The sequence below is a fragment of the Otolemur garnettii genome, unplaced genomic scaffold, assembly GCF_000181295.1.
Source record: "Otolemur garnettii isolate 467f Iridium unplaced genomic scaffold, OtoGar3 scaffold00089, whole genome shotgun sequence".
NCBI lineage: Eukaryota > Metazoa > Chordata > Mammalia > Primates > Galagidae > Otolemur > Otolemur garnettii.
Genome location: NW_003852484.1, coordinates 3,438,918 through 3,447,096, shown reverse-complemented (window position 1 = coordinate 3,447,096; position 8,179 = coordinate 3,438,918).

Here is an 8,179-nt window from a genome sequence, read left to right as displayed (position 1 = left end):
AAAAAAAAAAAAATAGATAAAAGTGGAATATTTGTCCTTTTATTCTAGAGTTGTAAGACTTCTTTACACATTCTAGATGCAAGTCCCTGATCAAATACACTTTGCAAATAAATGTAGTTTTTTTGTCTTTTCTTAATGGTGTCCTTTGAAACTTACAAAATGCAGTTCAAATTAGTATTTTTTTTCCTTGTTCATGCTTTTGGTGTTATTTCCAAGAATCTTTAACCCTCTATATCCTTATAAGAATTTTATAAAGTTTTACCTCTAACATTAAGGTCTGTGATTCATTATGAGTTAATTTTTATACATGACAAGATCTAGAGTCCAACTTCATTCTTTGCATGTGGCTATCAATCTGTCCTAAAACTATTTTTAGAAAAAACTAGTTTTTCTCCATTAAATGGACTTGACTCTTGCTACAGACAATATGTTTCTCTCCCAAAATTCACATGCTAAATCCTAAGTACCAATATAAAGGTGTTTGAAGGCCAGGGCTTTTAGAGATGATGAGGTCACGATGGGAGAGTCCTTGTAACGAGATTAGAAACCTTATAAAAGGCTTGGCACCTGTAGCTCAGTGCTACAGCACCAGCCACGTACACCAAGGCTGACACACCAAAGCTGGCGGGTTTGAACCCAGCCTGAGCCTGCCAAACAACAACTACAACCAAAAAATAGCCGGGTTCTGTGTCAGGTGCCTGTAGTCCCAGCTACTTGGGACGCTGAGGCAAGAGAATCACTTAAGCTCAAGAGTTTGAGGTTGCTGTGACATAGTGAGACTCTGTCTCAAAAAAAAAAAAAAAAAGAAAAAGGAAAAAAAACCTTATGAAAGGGCTCACTTGCCCCTTCAGCTATGTAAACACAGTGAAAAGAGGTCTGTGAACCAGTCTGATTCCGTTAACTTATGTTGTGTATCCCTGTGCCAACTCCACAGTCTTAATCACCACTGCTTTGTAATGTTTTAAAACCAACCAAATGTTTTGAGGCTTTCTTCTTCTGATCTTCTCTTTCAAGACTATTTTGACTATATTAGATCCCTTGCAATTTCTTATGAATTTTAGGATCAGCTTGTCAATCTCTACAAAGAACTCAGCTGGGATTCTAATAGGGATTATTCTGAACCTGTGTAGATCAACATGGAGAGTACTGCCACCTTGAAAATGTTGTATCTTTCAATTCTTTAAGATGGGCTATTTTTCTATCTAGATCTTAATTTCTTTTTATGATGTTTTATAGTTTTCAGAGTATAAGTTTTTCACTTCTTATGTTAAATTTATTCCTGAATATTTTGTTTTTTGCCATTGTACATGGAACTGTTTTCAGATTGTTCACAAATGTAGAGAAATACAGAATGTGTCAAAAAGAAAAAGTATACAAATTTTAAGAGAAAAAGGTATCCCATTCATGCCTATTGCATGGTGATGCTAGCATTCATTTGACTAACACCATCTTTTTTTTTTGTAAAGACAGAGTCTCACTTTATCGTCCTTAGTAAAGTGCCATGGCGTCACATAGCTCACAGCAACCTCCAACTCCTGGGCTTAAGTGATTCTCTTGCCTCAGTCTCCCGAGTAGCTGGGACTACAAGCGCCTGCCACAACGCCTGGCTATTTTTCAGTTGCAGTTTGGCTGGGGCCTGGTTTGAACCCACCACCCTCGGTATATGGGGCCGGGGTCCTACTCACTGAGCCACGGCGCTGCCCAACTAACACCATCTTTTGAGTGAATGTCATACATATTTAATTCAACTTAAAAACGTAATACACAGATAATATGTCTTAAAATGTGTATAAATTTCTTGGCAACTCCAGTACAACTGATTTTTGTACACTGATCTTATATCCTACAATATTGCTAAATGTACTAGTGTACTTTTTTTAAATTGATATACATTATATCATCTGTAAAACAGACAGCTTTACTACTTCCTTTCCAATTTTGATCCCTTTTATTATTTTTTTTGCCTAACTTCCTTTCACATACAACATTGAATAAAAGTAGAGACCAAACATCCTTGTCTTACTCCAAATCTCACAGGGAAACCAACCAGTCTTTTACAATTAAGTATGTTACCTTCCTATTTTTCATAGATGCTCTTTATCATGCTGAAAAGTTCCTTCCTATGCCTAGTTGTTAAGTGTTTTACCATTAAAGGGTATTAAATTTAGTCAAATGCTTTTGCTATGACCAGTTTGTGAGATACATACATACATACATACATACATATATATATATATGAATATATTCTTAGAGACATCTGATCTGACCTCATTGCAGGCTAGACCTTAGTGGCTATTTACAGAGAGTCATCAAGCACTATAGCCTCGAACTCCTGCCATCAAGTAATCCTCCTGCCTCAGCCTCCTGAACGGCTAGGACTAGGGATACACATCACTGTGCCTGGCTTGATTTTTGCTTTTTATTTTACTAATATAGTACCTTAATTAGTTTTTGAACTTTAAGCCACTCCTACATTCCTGGAATAAATCTCACTTCCTCAAGATATATAAATATTGTTATATGTTAATTGAATTATTTGCTAGTTTAGTATTCTGTTGAGGATTTCTATGTTCTTAAGAGATTGGTCGCGGGGGTTCTCAACCTGTGGGTCACAACCCACAGGAATTGTATTAAAGGTTCACGGCATTAGGAAGGTTGAGAACCACTGGTCTATAATTTTCTTGTGATGTCTTTGTCTGCCTTTGATACCAAAGTGGTTTGTTTTTGTTTTTTTTTTTTTTGAGATAGACTCTATGTTGCCCTCAGCACAGCAACCTCAAACTCCTGGGCTTAAGTGATTCTCTTGCCTCAGCCTCCCAAGTAGCTGGGACTACAGGTACCCGCCACAATGCCCAGATTTTTTTTGTTGTAGTTGTCATTGTTGTTTAGCAGGCCTGAGCCAGGTTCAAAGCTGCCAGGCCTGGTATAAGTGGCTGGTGCCCTAACCACTGAGCTATGGGCACTAAAGTATTAACAGCTTCATAAAATGAGTTGGGAAATATTCCCTCTCTGTTTTAGAAGACTTTGTAAAGAATTAGCATTAATTTTTAAATGTTTGGTAGAATTCAGTAGTAAAGTCATAAGCCTAGGCTTTTCTTTGTAATTTTGTGACTACTCATTTAATGTCTTCGCCACGTTATAGGTCTATTCAGATTGAGTCAGTTTTGGTAGTTGTCTTTCTAAACACTTATCTACTTCTCCTAAGATATTTAATTTACTGGGATACAGTTATAAATAGTATTTCTTCATAATCTTTAAATTTTTCTAAGATCATTAATAATGTGACCCCTCCTTTCATTTCTGATTCAAAAAAAAAGCTAAGTCTTTTTTTCTTAATCAATCTAACTAAAAGTTTGTCAATTCTGTTAATCTTTTCAAGGAACTGGTTTTCTTTTTTCTTTTTCTTTCTTTTTTTTTGCAGTTTCTGGCTGGGGCTGGGTTTTAACCCACCACCTCCGGCATATGGGACCTGGCACCTTACTCCTTTGAGCTACAGGCGCAGCCCAAGGAACTGGTTTTCAATTTCACTGGTGTTCTCTATTGTTTTCTTATTCTTTGTGTCATTAATTTCCACTCTACTCTTATATTATTTGCTTCTTTTATCTTTCCTCTGGTCTTTTTTCTGTGATTTAAAAAGTAGGTTAGGTTACTAACTTGAGCTCTTTCTTCTTCTTTTTTTTTTTAATAGAGACAGAGTTTCACTTTATAGCCCTCAGTAGAGTGCTGTTGCGTCATAGCTCACAGCAACCTCTAATAGCTGGACTACAGGTGCCTGCCACAATGCCTGGCTATTTTCTTGTAGTTTTCATCATTGTTAGCAGGCCCGAGCTGGGTTCAAACCTGCCAGCCCCGGTTTGTGTGGCTGGTGCCTTAACTACTAAGCTAAAGGTGCTAAGTCTGAAAAAATTACATTTATTTTTTATTTATTTATTTGCAGTTGTTTTTTTTTTTTGGCCAGCACCCTACTCCACTGAGCCACAGGCGTCGCCCAAGAAATTACATTTAAAGATGTGGAGAGGCTGGGTGTAGTGGCTCATGCCTGTAAGCACACTGGGAGGCCAAGGTAGGTGGATTGCTTAGGCTCCTAAGTTCGAGACCAGCCTGAGCCAGAGCAAGACCCTGTTAGCAAAAAATAGCCAGATGTTGTAGTGGAGGCCTATAGTCCCATCTACTTGGGAAGTTGAGGTAAGAGAATCATTTGAGCCCAATAGTTTGAGGTTCCTGTGAGCTATGATGCCACAGTACTCTATAGAGGTTGACAAAGTGAGACACTGCCTCAAAAACCATAAAATAAAGTAAAATAAAATAAAAAATAAAGATGTGGAGAAATTATGTAAAGAAAAACACTGGTTTCCTAAAGCAGACAGTATTTTGACACAGAAATATCACAATATAGTGTAACAATATCTGTGTCACAATGATTCAAATTAAAGGACATAAGTATTGGCTCAGCGCCTGTGGCTCAAGTGGCTAAGGCACCAGCCACATACACCTAAGGTGGTGGGTTGTAATCCAGCCTGGGCCGCCAAACAACGACGGCTGCAACCAAAAAATAGCGGCTGCAACCAAAAAATAGCGGGCGTTGTGGCAGGTGCCTGGGGTCCCAGCTACTTGGGAGGCCGATGTAGGAGACTCGCTTGAGCCCATGAGTTGGAGGTTGCTGTGAGCTGTGATGCCACAGCACTCTACCCAGGGGTACAGCTTAAGGCTCTGTCTCAAAAAAATAAAATAAATAAAATAAAAAATAAAAAATTTTAACAAAGGACATAAGTATCAGGTTAAGAAAAGGAAAAAGCATATAGTAAGGTCAGGAACTAGAAAAAGCCTAATGGGAATAAAAACCATTTAAACTTAAGGAAGTTAATTTGAAGCCTGTATTCATTAATATGAAGCTAGAAGCATATGCAATTTTAAAAAAGCAATGTTGAGAACACACATAAATAGAAAGAGAGGAAAAATAAATAATAAAGCAAATGGGATAAAAAGTAATATGAACAGCTGAGAAATGTGGAAGAAAAGTACACAGGTGGTCATGTATACTTCTTAAACTTACTTTTCTGTAAGTTTAAAATTAAATCAAAATTAAAAATATATATATAACAAAGTCAAGTGTAGTAGGTCACACCTGTAATCCTAGTACTTTGGGAAAGTGAGGCAGGTAGACTGCTTGAGCTCAGAAATTCAAGACCAGCCTGAGGGCTCGGCACCTGTGGCTCAAGTGGCTAAGGCACCAGCCACATACACTTAAGGTGGCAGGTTCGAATCCAACCTGGGCCGCCAAACAACAATGATGGCTGCAACCAAAAAATAGCCAGGCAATGTGGTGTAGCTGTGGTCCCAGCTACTTGGGAGGCTGAGACAGGAGACTTGCTTGAGCCCAGGAGTTGGAGGTTACTGTGAGCTGTGATGCCATAGCACTCTACCCAAGGGGACAGCTTGAGGCTCTGTCTCAAATAAATAAAAAGAAACTAGTTTTTAGTCCCACAATTCAAAGCCAGAAATTTCATTTTAATCTTTAATACTAGGCACACAGTGGTCAATCAAATACTATAGAAAGAATGAACAGAGCAGAAAGTAAAGAGTTTATGTAAAGAAATAAAATGGTGGACATGGTAGAATTCTCAAATTATAAGAAAGATATTTTCTAAAAGAAATGAACCACAAAAATGGAGAAGGTAATGAATTAACGTTAAAGTAAAAAAATCTTCTAAGAAGCCATTAAACAAATGGTCAAATGACATTTTATCAGCAAAGCAGAAACTGAAGGCTAAAGACCTACAAAGGGAGAAGTCAATTAAGAAAGCTGACTCAGGGAGGCACCATAACACAATGGTTACAGAGCCGACCACATGCACCAAGAGTAGCGGGTTTGAACCCAGCCTGGGTCAGCTAAACATCAATGACAAATGCATAGACGGGCATGGTGGCAGGTGCCTGTGGTTCCAGCTACTTGGGGGGCTGAAGCAGGAGAATCACTTAAGCCCAAAGGAGTTTGAGGTTGCTGTGAGCTGTGGCATCACAGTACTCTACCAAGGGCAACATAGTGAGACTCTGCCTCAAGAAAAACAGAAAGCTGATTCATGCTGCCCATAAACAGGAGGATTCAGACAGGAGATCCCCATAGCTACTATCTCTTAAGGTAGAGTGATGAGTGGGACTGAGAACTAGTTTAGTTCAAAGTTTACAAAACAGTAGCCACACACCCAGATTTCCTCCCTCATTCTTCACAGCCAGGCAATCATCTTTCCCCAATCTTTTCAGATGTTAAGAGAAGTACTATGAAGAAACTGAACTAGACTACAGAGACTCTAAAATGGGTACTCCAATACAAGAAAGTGAGTGAAGAGCCACACTGAAAACAGAATTACATGAATACAATAAACAGTAAAAACCCCAGCTCCTTTTCTAGAATGAGTTTTCAAAATACCGCAGCCAAGTGTATACATGCCTGGCAAGAAGAGACTAGAGGCTCTCCTTCTCAGGGAAACCAGTCTAAGGAGAAAAGACTTATCAGTGTATCCTCCACCACTCCTCCCAAATGGCCATCAGCTACTCTATCTACCCTATAGAGCCTCCATTTCAGTTTTTGACATTTCACTCCTTTTTTTTTTTTTTTTTTGAGACAGAGCCTCAAGCTGTCCCCCTGGGTAGAGTGCCATGGCATCACAGCTCACAGCAACCTCCAACTCCTGGGCTCAAGCGCGCAAGCAAGTCTCCTGCCTCTGCCTCCCAAGTAGCTGGGACTACAGGCACCCACCGACAACGCCTGGCTATTTTTGGGTTGCAGCATCATTGTTGTTTGGTGGGCCGGGCTGGATTCAAACCTGCCACCTTAGGTATATGTGGCTGGAGCCTTAGCCGTTTGAGCCACAGGCGCAGAGCCGACATTTCACTTTTAAATTTGAATGGATAACCATAAGATTACCAAACATCTGGAAAAAGCCTCTAAGAGAAAAATATCAATGGAAACAAATTCTGAAGAAACACCAATGAAAATAAAAGTAAAAAACTATCTTTAATATCCTCAGAAGGGCTCAAACCTCTAATACTAGCACTCTGAGAGGCTGAGGCGAGTGGATTGCTTGAACTCAGAAGTTTGAGACCAGCCAAGCAAGAGCTAAGATGCCATCTCTAAAAACTAGCAGGGCATTGTGATGGGCACCTATAGTCCCAGCTACTTGGGAATCTGCGGTAAGAGGACTGCTTGAGCCAAACAGTTTGAAGCTGCTGTGAGCTATAATGGCAAGCACTCTACTGAGGGCAACAAACAGTCTCAACTCTGTCTCCAAAAAAAAAAAAAAAAAAAAAAAATCCTCAGAAAGATGAAAATGTCTATGAAAAAATAAAAATTCTGTAAGAATGAGCTCTACGAAATTTAAAAGGTGACTAGAAATTAAAATTTAGCAGAAGTGCTAGATGATTTCAATGAGGAAATCTCTCAAGAAACAGAAAAGATAGAAATTAGAAGAGGAAAGATAAGAAAGTTAAAACAACTTAAGAGTTCCAATACTCAAATAATACCAATGCCAAAAAGACAGGTGTAAGAGATTATGAAACAGTGCATCAAATTTTGAATATCTATTCCAGGCGTTTTCAAACTACAGCCTGCAGGCCACATGCAGCCCGCCCGGGATATTTATCCACCCCGACGGGTGTTTTTACCACCGCTGCCTGTCCTGCTTAGCAGCCGACTTGTCCCGGGGCCCACAGTCCAGCCCTCCAACAGTCTGAGGGACAGTGAACTGGCTCCCTGTTTAAAAAGTTTGAGGACCTTTGATATTCAATAAAAAACACCACCAGCAAAATTAACAGAAAGATAACAGACTTGGACAAAGTATTTTCTTTGCAGTTTTTGGACGGGGCTGGGTTTGAACCCGCCACCTCTGGCATATGGGGCCAGCGCCCTACTCCTTTGAGCCACAGGTGCCGCCCTAGAGAAGGTATCCAAGTCTACTGCTATCAACAAATCATTCAAATCTAACTTCTACAAGGAACTTCTGCAAACCAAAAAGACAGACAGGAAACTCAAGGCAAAGACAGACAAAAGATGTAATATACAATTATTGGCTCAGCGCCTGTGGCTCAATTGGCTAAGGCGCCAGCCACATACACCTAAAGTAGCGGGTTCAAATCCAGCCTGGGCCTGCCAAACAATAATGATGCCTGCAACCAAAAAAAA